At 33.7% G+C, this 11,123-nt stretch overlaps 1 pseudogene; it reads right to left on the bottom strand.

Annotated features, from left to right (window-relative positions):
* Nucleotides 1-4,526: 4,526 nt before the first annotated feature.
* On the bottom strand, nucleotides 4,527-6,396 carry LOC150032013 (uncharacterized; annotated as a pseudogene).
* Between the last annotated feature and the right edge of the window lie 4,727 nt (nucleotides 6,397-11,123).

Raw genomic sequence — 11,123 nt, 5'->3', positions numbered from 1 at the left:
GACCTATAGTTGTACTCTTATACACTGTAGGACATGTTGCGTCTATGAATATAATCATTGCAGATAAGTCAATCCTTCACAAGTTGTCGTAATTACAGCTGAGTCAAATATCCATTTTACCCCTATAATTACCTCTATTTCCTTAAGTATTGTTGATTCTCTAATTAAACAATTTGTTTATGGTCTAGTCATAAACCAAGTCCCTTTTGAACCAGTGAGAAGTCGCATTGTTCAAGTCCTCGAGTCAGCACTTAAGGAAACTACTCATCTACTTACCCTATACAGGAAGAAGTGAATTCCATGTTGTGAAATTACGTTCCCAACTCCTTACTCAGTCAAGTCTCTAAAATTGTAGGCATATTGAGTCGACAGTTCGGCCACTCTAACCTATGCAAATAAAAGGATGAGCCCTCATAAACAGAAGTTCATAACTCACTCATGATTAAGATCAAGTTATATATAATCACCCTATGAAATATTAATCTCTTCATTTGATATAATTGCAAAGAGAGATTAATTATTTTGCTCTTCAATCTTATATATACAAACTCTTTATATAAGATATTTTTGCTCATATGTCGCCATATGAATGATTTGGGTTACATCGTTTGTAACAATCACAAAGTGGGTCATATCTTAGTGTCACTAGAATAAGGCACCCAATTTTATCCATCTACTATAGACCCTTTAGGTTATTACTTGAACATAATCCACTGTATGTCAACTACATACTATTCAAGCCTCATGTAAATAACCTTGCGAAGAGATCAAGGATTTCCCCTAAATAAAATATCCACCTTTGGCATCTAAGGTTAGGTCATATTAATCTCAATAGGATAGTGAGGTTGGTGAAAAGTTGACTTCTAAATGATTTAGAAGAAAACACTTTACCTGTATGTCAATCATACCTTAAAGGCAAGATGACGAAACGACCTTTTACTGGAAAAGGTTATAAAGCCAAAGAGACCTTGGAGCTTATACATTCAGATTTCTATGGTTCAATGAATATAAAAGCAAGAGGAGGGTATGAATATTTCATCTATTTCATAGATGATTATCCAAGATACGAGTATCTTTGCCTAATGCAACACAAGTCTGAAGCACTTGAAAAGTTCAAGGAAATTAAGACTAAGGTTGAAAACTTGTTAGGTAAAAAGGTAAAAACACTACGATCTGATCGTGGTGGAAAGAATATGGACTTAAGATTCCATAACTATATGATAGAATAGAGAATAACGTCCTAACTCTCAGCCCCTGGTACACCTCAGCAGAATGGTGTATCGAAAAGGAGAAATAGAACCCTGTTGGACATGGTTCGGTCTATGATGAACTATGCTTAACTTCTTGACTCTTTTGGAGATTTGTAGTGGAGACTGTTGTTTACATTTTGTACAACGTTCCATCCAAAAATGTTTCTAAAACACCTTTGGAGTTGTGGAGATGTCGTAACGGTAGTTTGTGTCACTTCAGGATTTGGAGATGTCCAGCCCATGTGCTTGTGAAAAATCCCAAAAAGCTAGAACCTCGTTCGAAAGTATGCCTATTTGTAGGCTACCCCCAAGGAAATGAGAGGTGGGTACTTCTTTAATCTAAAGGAAAGTAAAGTGTTTGTATCGACAAACACTACTTTCTTGGAGGAAGACATCATAAAGGACCACAAACCACGAAGCAAAATATTTTTAAAAACGATTTCTGATGATAATACTGAGACTTTAAGAAGAATTGTTCAAAAGGCTAGTACATCAATAAGAGTTGTTGAAGAGGCTAGTACATCAACAAAAGTTGTTGATGTCAGTTCATCTAGTCAAGCTAATCTATCTCAAGAGTTGAGATTGCCTCAACGTAGTGGGAGGGTTGGGAACCCATTTGTTTGTTACATGGGTTTAACATAAGCTCAAAATATCATATCTGGTGATGGTATTGACTATGAAGAAACTTTATCTAGGTGGATAGTCGATTATGAAGAAACTTTCTCACCTATTTTCATGTTAAAGTCTATTTGAATTCTCTTGTCCATAGCCACATATTATGACAATTAGATATGGAAAATGGATGTCAAGACTGCTTTTTTGAATGGTAATCTTAAATAGACCATCTACATGACTCAATTAGAAGGATTCATTGAACAAGGTCGAGAGCAAAAGATTTACAAACTTAATCGATCCATTTATGAACTGAAACAAGCATTTCGATCTTGAAATATAAGATTTGATACTGCGATCAAATCCTATGGCTTTAATCAGAATGTTGATGAGCCTTATATTTACAAGAGAATCATCAAGAACACAGTAGCTTTCCTTATGTTATATGTGGATGATATCTACTCATTGGGAATGATGTAGGCTTACTGATAGATGTAAAAGAATGGCTAGCCGCCCAGTTCCAAATAAAAGATTTAGGTGAGGCGTAGTTTGATCTAATGATCCAGATCATCGGGGATCGTAAGATTAACAAAACGTTAGCCATGTTTTAAGCATCGTATATTGACAACATGCTTGTCAGATATTCAATGCACAATTCCATAAAGGGTTTATTACCTTTTAGACATGAATTGTTTTGCCTAAGGAACAATGTCCTAAAAGAAAGACAAGCAAAAGACAAACAAAACCAACCAAGAAAATTTTGGAGAACGCAAAAAAACAAAAGAAACACAAAAAGAAGGTCTCTCCAAATGTGTCTACTAAGGTGTCTCCAAGCAAAGCTACAAGGCATTCTCCAAGGTGAAATGATGACGCTCCAAGCTTTGATCTCAAAATATCAAAACTTTGATTGAAAATAGATAGACTTGTTTATTGACAATAGATAGACTTCTATTTGACAATAGTTAGATTTGAAATTAGATTGGAAATTATTTTGGACAATAGACAGTGATTGTTATGAATTTGGAAATTACATTGTTATTTTACAAGATCAATGATAGTTAGATTGAAACAATATGAATCCTCCATAAACGTGATTGATATAGTTGCAATTTTCAATTTATTTTAGGGGTTGTTTAGTTGGAGGGAAAAAAGGGCGATCGTATAAACTTTAAACACAAGCTGCACAGCTTCTATCACTAATAATATGGTATCAATAATGGACATACTATCAGTGATAGAATCTATCATTGATGGATTTTCTGCAAAAATCTTATCTATTAGTATAGTTATTTAACAAAAGAAGTTTTAATGCTTTTGAATTCATTGTATTAATTGCTGAAAGAAGCTATTTTGGAGCTATTGAACAACAGATTGTTAGGTTGATCGTTTTAAACACAAGTTGCACAACTTCTATCACTGATAGTACGATATCAGTAATAGACATGCCAACAGTGATAGAATCTATCATTGATGGATTTTCTGCAAAAATGCTTGTCTTTTAATATAGTTATTTAACAAAAGAAGTTTTGATGCTTTTGAATTCATTGTATTAATTGTTGACAGAAGCTATTACAGATAGCTTGATATCATTTCTTTCAATTGTTGTAGCTAAAGGAAAACAAAGCTTCATAAATAAAAGCATCATATTGTGAAGCATCATATTGACTAAAGAATGGATATATCAACAACAAAACATTAGTAACGAGGTCTCTAATATATTTATACAAACATTAATAACAAATTGTCTCACTATCTAATGGTTAAATTGATGACAGCAAGCAACAACTACAATCTAATTGACAAATTGGTGAAAAACATCGGTTGTCTCATTATCATTCATAAATTGATGACAAACATCAATTACAGAACAAGCTTCTTCATTACAAACATCAATTACAAATCAAACTTCTTCATTAAACAATTGGTGGCAATTTGCATGTCCTACAATTATGGCCACGACGATGACATCAACTGCACTTTAGCTCCTTTTCTTTTCACCAATTTAGAATATTCTTTGTTTATGTGGTCGTCCAACCGGACGTTTAACTATTGGAGGTAATACATTCACACCAACATCAACAAATCTCCAATCATAATGATTTCCAATAGGATAAACTGATCCTTTATAGGTTGATAACAATGTACTACAAAAATAGTAGTCCAACATAAAAGTATATATATCTAAATTTAGCCCACGAATAATAGCACAAGAATGAGCACATGGAATCTCTACCAAATCCCAAACACGACAACTGCACAATTTATAGGCCAAATTTACCAAAAAGTGATTGTCCCCATCAACTTTATATTCTTCATTGTTAATAAGATCAACCTGAAAAATAAAATAGTCAACGAAATGTAATCAACTAGGTGAACTAATGGAATGTCAATGAAAACTAAAATATAAACGAAAATGTAAGTGATACTATCCCTACCTGATTAAATATTTTCAAGCTATCAGTGAAAACAAAAAATATCAGTGAAAATCAAAACTATCAGTGATAGCTTCTATAACTGAATACATGTTATCAATGACAGAAGCTATCACTGATAACATGTTATTAATGATATTTTCTAATAGTTAAGGTATTTTTACCTTGAAGCTTCTTGACTGACTGTGTTGCTCTCGTAACTCAAACTTTTCCCAACTAGTCAAAACAGTCTTCATGGATAACGCTGATTGACCTTTTTCATAAAACCAATTTTGAAGTATTTCTCTAATATATCAAGTAATGATGCAACTGGGAACTCCCTAGGCTCTTTCAAAATATTATTCGAGCACTTTGAAATATTAGTAGTCATCATATTATACCTTATTCTCCTAGAATGTGCACGTGCCCACTTCTCAAAACCAACTTTACTGAGATATTCCCGAATTGTAGGATATATTGATTCCATCCATTTCATATAAAACTCGAACTTATCAATTATATAAGCTTTTGCACAACTATAATATATGTCATCAATTAAAGAATCCTTATAAATAAACTTCATATTTTGCAAAAGGTGTCATAGACAAACACAATACTCAACATTTGGAAAAACATTCATAACACCTTTCGGAATGCTAAAATGCCGATCAGAAATAATGACTAATCCTTCTCGTTCACCAAAACTTTTCTTTAAATTCTCAAACAACCATCTCCATGATGCATCATTTTCAGAGTCAACAATACTAAAAGCAAGAGGAAAAATCTAATTGTTACCGTCAATTGTTGAAGCCGTCAAAAGAGTCCCAGCGTATTTACATTTCAAGAACGTCCCATCAACTGATATATTAGGCCTACAATGCTTCCAACCCTCAATTGATGCTCCAATAGCCATATAACAATACTTAAAATGCCCATTTATGTCAGCTTCATAGGCAGTGAATGTACCTAAAAGAAGAAAATAAACAATTAAAGAAGAAAATAAACAATTAAGCTAGATTACAAAAGGTATATAATTGATTGATGCCTACCACCAATAGCTTCTATCACTGGTTGCAATCCATCACCAATAGCTTCCATTATTTTCATGTTATCAGTGATGGAAGATATTAGTGATAGACACCAATCAGTGATAGGAGCTATCATTGATAGATCATATAATAAGTCAGAAACAAGAAACCTGGATTCTTTTCTTCTAACTTCAACAAAAACTTTGGAATCAAAGCATATGATTCACGTGCATCGCCTTTCAAAGACTTCATTATTTGCTCTTTTGCCCTCCATGCTTTATAATAGCTAATAGTTACTCTAAAATCCTTACGAAATTTATTCACAATATCATTAGGAGTTGAGGTATGAGAAGAACTAAATCTAAAATCATTTCTCAAACATTCAACTATTAAGGATGAAGAAGCTTGCCTATAACAAGTTTGAATACTTTTTATAGAACAATCATGAATATCAATAAACTTCCTAAGCATCCACAAAACACTCCGCTTGTAACGGGATGCCCTCACATACCACTGACAACCATCATCAACACATCGAAACCCAATTGCTCTTGAATTTGACGTTATAGTCTTAAATTCAAAATTTTTCTTAACCGTTATTAAGTAAAAATAATTTGATAAAATCTCTTTACTAGCAAACACATCTTTTTCTTTCAAATCACGAGCAATATGTATGTCCATAATCACTTGGAAATCACCATCATCAATCATATGTTTAGAAGAAGGAACAGTAGACAAATAATTCTCAGCTCCACAAGAAATAACATTAGAAGACACTTCCAAACATGAACTATTGTCATGAGCAACCAAAGGATGTCGTGTATTGTGTTCCTTAACTAAAGCCAAAAACCAAGCTATATCCTTATCTTCACGAATTTGAACTACATTTTGAACCTCAATCATAACAAAATCTAATACAACTGAAAGTTCTATAGAAGAAGTAGACACATCTAAACAAATCTCCTTAACTATTAAACCCATAAAATCTTCAAAAACCATTATATCGTCTACTAAAACTCTAGTAGATTTGTAATTCATATAACAGTGTTTTTCATTCCATATTCCACTATGAAAAACAACTATTGGAATAACCATGTTTTAAAATTCCCGCAAAAGTAAAACAAAAACTCTTGAATAACAATATCAATAGGTTCTAATAGCTATCAAAAGAAAATATAAATCTATCAATATCATTGATACCAGTCTAAAACTAGGCATGTCTTTCAATGGATATCAATAAAAAATAATGAACAAATAAAAAATGATAGCAATCACATATATTCTATCAGTGATAGACATTATCAATGATAGCCACTGATATCTTCCAATTGATGACAGTAGCTTCTAAACCCTAAGTTAATACATTGTAGCAGAAAATCATAAATGATAAACAAAAAGCCAAGGTAGCTATAATATCAAATCTAAGAATATCAAACATCAAAATACACTGATATGTTTATAGAAAGAATATACAGTATCAAATGAAATAGTGAAGAATGCAAGCCCTAACTTAATTAATCAATCAAAACTCAAAATATCAAAGAAAAAATAAACAACGCAATGAAGAAAGCAAAATTTCATGAAAGCTCACAAACTCTGCTCATAATCCATTATGTTCACAGTGAGCTGAAGAAATCATTAGGTTCTTGAGAAAAAGAGAAAGAAAAGGCTAAATGACCTGAAGAAATAGAGGGAAAAATTGAAAATCAGAATCGAAAAAACAAGAACGCTAAAAGAAAAAAAAAAACTCCCAATCAAAGATGAAATCAAAAAAAGAAAAACAAACTCACGAATTGGAATTGATCGAAGTATCACAGAGCTTTACAAATTGCAATTGATCGAAGTATCACGAAGCTTCACGAATGGGATTTCATGGAGACTGATTCATCGATATTTCACCGTGAAAGAAAAAGGAAAGCAGTCATGAACGGCAATGATCGATGTATCACGAAGCTTCACGAATGGGATTTCATGGAGACCGATTCATCGATATTTCACCGTGAAAGAAAGGAGGCCACGAATGGCAATGTGAAAAGGAGGTTACGAACGGCAATGTGAAAAAGGAAAGTTAATAAAGGGAAAGAGAGGGTAAATTTGGAATTCCGGAAAAAAGAAAAGCTTAGTCGGTAAATGTTTGCTATAATAGCAAATATTAAAAATGTGGTATATATAATTAGATTTTTTTCCCATTTGTATTATTCAATACAAATTTCCAAAACAAAACACAACAAAATGGAAAAAGAAGTTTTTCCATTATCCATCACCTAAGTAGCTCACTCAAATGGCATTATCTTGGCCTTGTCTTCTCCAAGCATGAGCTATAACTCATGCAACTTTTTTCTTTGCATGTTGATCTGCAATATAATGAAGAGATTGGAGTGAAAATCGGGCATGCAATCTATAGAGATTTTGAGAAAAAATCTGGTTTGAAGAAAGAGTTCTTCAGCTAGTTTTCTGCAGTGAGCATATCTCCTTCTTCCCTTGATTCAAGATTGTCTAGGTCCTACAACTCAATCTAAAGCACTAAGAGAATAGTGGGGAAGATCTTGAGGTGTTCTACAACAAGATTTGGAGAAGATAGAGGCTGGTGAAGGAGCTTTGAAGAAGTTCTACAAGAGGTATGTCTTGAAACTCACTTGTTTCTACAAAGCATGCTTTATATTTTGCCAAAGTTAGTGATTTTGAGTGCTTAGATGATCCTTGTGCTTCCGCTATTGTTGATAAAATGCTACAATTGGTATCAGAGCATCAAATAAGCATTCAATTTGGTTTAATTTTGGTTTGGTGGGTATTTTATATGAGAAATATGAAACTAATGCACTGATATGGTTTTCTGAGTTTTGGAATTTTAATTATCTTTAATTTCTCATTTAAATTTGTAATTGGCTCTTGTTTGATGAGCTTTTATGTGTTAGCAAGAGTCTATAATTTATTTGGAGTCATTAGAGTCGAAATTAAGATGTAATTGAAGAAACAAGTGAAGGAGTCGAGCTGTTGTTCCAGTTTTTCCAGCTTCTGCACAAAATCGTTGTTAAGGTTTCAGTTGCTAAGCGATCGTCTAGCTCTAAACGCTACAAGATGTGAAGAAAAACTAGACAATCGTATAGCAATGAGCGTTAGTCGTTGTAATGTTGAACACTAGACGATCGTGTACCTACGGGAGCTAAACGATGTGTTCAATTTGCTATACGATAGCATTAAGCGCTCATTTAGTTTTTGCGTGGGAACTAAACGATACGTTGAATTTACTATACAATGGTACTACATGATCGTTTTGCAACGATGCGCGCTAAGCGATGCGATGAAGTACTACGCGATAACATTGAGCAATCATTTAGCGGCGATGCTAAACGATCGTGTAGACTAAGTGCTAAGCGATATGTTGAAGTTTCTATGCGATGGAACTAAACGATCGCTTACCTACGATGCTAAACGATGCGATGATGTTCTATACGATGGAGCTAAGCGATTGTTTAGCTACAACAGATACTAAACGATGACATGAAGCGCTAGACGATGGTGTTAAGCAATCGTTTAGTTTTATAGGATAGAGCTAAGCGATAGTTATGCTATAGCTATGTGATAGCTAAGCAATGGAGTTCAGCAATCGTGCGGTTCTATACGATAGAACTAAGCGATCGTGTACCCTCGGCAGACACTAAACGATCGTGTAGCTTTATGCAATAAAGCTAAATGATCGTTTAGTTAAGGCAAACACTAAGTGGTCGTGTAGTCCTTTCACAACACAAGGCGATGGAGCAAGACGATAGCCTTCAACGCTATACAATTGGCCTTTGCAAGACTTTGAGGTTGGATCGAGAGTAACTGGCTTGACCAGTTTTCTCAAGGTCCAGTCTGGTTCAGCCTCAAAGTGTTTTTGGTTGGTCCGGTTCAGACTTTGATGGTCTAGTTTAGACTCATCCAATCTAGTTCAAGATGCTTGGGTTCGGTTTGGAGTGGTTCAAACAGTTCAAAGACGGTTTTGAAGCTGATTGTAATAGTTAGGCTTCTACTTGCTTTTTTTTTGTCAAAACTAAAACCATATCAGTCTGTGTTTAATTATTTATGCATTTGATATATGTTATAATTAAGTAAATCTTGTATGTGCATATAGTATGCCATTTAGATTTAAAATCCCACCATAGAAGCATGTTACATGCATTGAAAGTATGTTATAATTGTTATAATGTATAGTATGCATGTTAGGGTTTCTTGTATTTAATATACATGTTATATTAAAATTTGAAGGCCTCATGTATGTTATGGATGTTTAGCATGTCTAAAATTTTTATAAATTGTTATAAAATTGGGTTAGACATTTAAAATCCATAATCAACAACTGCATGCTCACGTAGGTTGACCACCTATTTTAATTGTTAAAACTTATAAAACCTAGGTTACAAACTCATCCGTTATATAATCTTGTTTATGGCAGGGGGTACTTAAGTTGACGGTTTACGGAACACCTCCTACCTGGGGATTATGGCCGAATAATAGAGCGTTGGTAACCGGTTTTATGAGCATATGTGAGTGATGTGAGGTAATAAAATTGTTTATCACCTAGACATCGTAGGTTGAAATCCAATTACAAGAGTTATACTTGGATAAACCACATAGACTTAGGGTTGTTTTATTAGCCGAAAAGAACCTAAGTATAAATCTACCCAAATAGAACACTTCAGTGGCAGTTTAATAACTTCTATATGATATAGTTATTAGAAAACTTCAGTGGGAGATTAATAACATATATGATACGTTATTTTTAGCTCTCACGTCTCTAAGAGTTCACAATCCAGATTTAAGCAGTACTTATTGTCACCCTAGAAGTGAACTCCATTCGGAAAGTATTTTTTAGCATAAATCTAGATTTAGGTGTATAAGGGGAAGTTGTTCAAACATAAGTCTATTATTCGATATATAGATTTCAACTGTCATGTCTCCACATAGTTTACGCTGTGAGATTCATATGACGCTTCGTGTCACCCTGGAAGTGGCCTCCATTCGAAAAGTATTTTGTATGAGTCAATATCAAGGTAAACAGAGGAAGTAGTTCATAGTAAGTGGGTGAAGGATGTGTGTAAATATATCCTACGGTCTCCTCCATTAGTCCAAACCATGAGATTTCTATGTTGCGCCTCCTGGTTTGGTTTAGGTGGCCCTTTGCTAGTCGTTTAGTGATGGCTATCCCCTCGGAGGATTGTAACATAGGATTCGGAACAACGCAGGCTTCAGTAAAATGAATAGGGTCTTATAGTCCCATCTTGGATGTTGTCTTCTATTTTAGAGGCAAGTTTATACCATTCTATAGGATCTGAAAATAGCGGGTTACACTTACAAGAATTACTAAGTTGTTAGTAAAGATCTTGACCGAAAACGATAACTAAACAACTATAGGAATAAGAGTTATTCCAAAGATAGTGTTTGGTCAAAATTGTTTGTTTTAGTGATGGAGTATGTGACTGCCCCTCGGTAGCATATATTTTGACTTACTAAGTATCGTTGCAAATAAATAATGGTTATGGGTACATTATTACTTTTTGCTAAAACTTGATTTTGGATTTAGTTACAATCTGCTAATTAGAATTTGTTTGAATTTTATCAGCATGTCAAATTCTAGAATACTCACTTCCGATGTACATAACAGTAAAATCAAATCAACAAACAAATTACTAGCGGTTAATTACACCAAAAGAGTTTTAACAGAGAATTGTCCTCTATCTCCCAACTCATCTAAAATTATGAATTATGTAGAAGAGGCTGTTGAATTCGAACAATAAGATTTACTTGTTATCGAAGCATGTTTAATGGAAAATGATAAAATC

The sequence above is a fragment of the Benincasa hispida genome, chromosome 12 (assembly GCF_027475165.1).
Source record: "Benincasa hispida cultivar pf3 chromosome 12, pf3_genome.v1.1, whole genome shotgun sequence".
NCBI lineage: Eukaryota > Viridiplantae > Streptophyta > Magnoliopsida > Cucurbitales > Cucurbitaceae > Benincasa > Benincasa hispida.
This window is presented reverse-complemented; position numbering and strand designations above follow the sequence as displayed.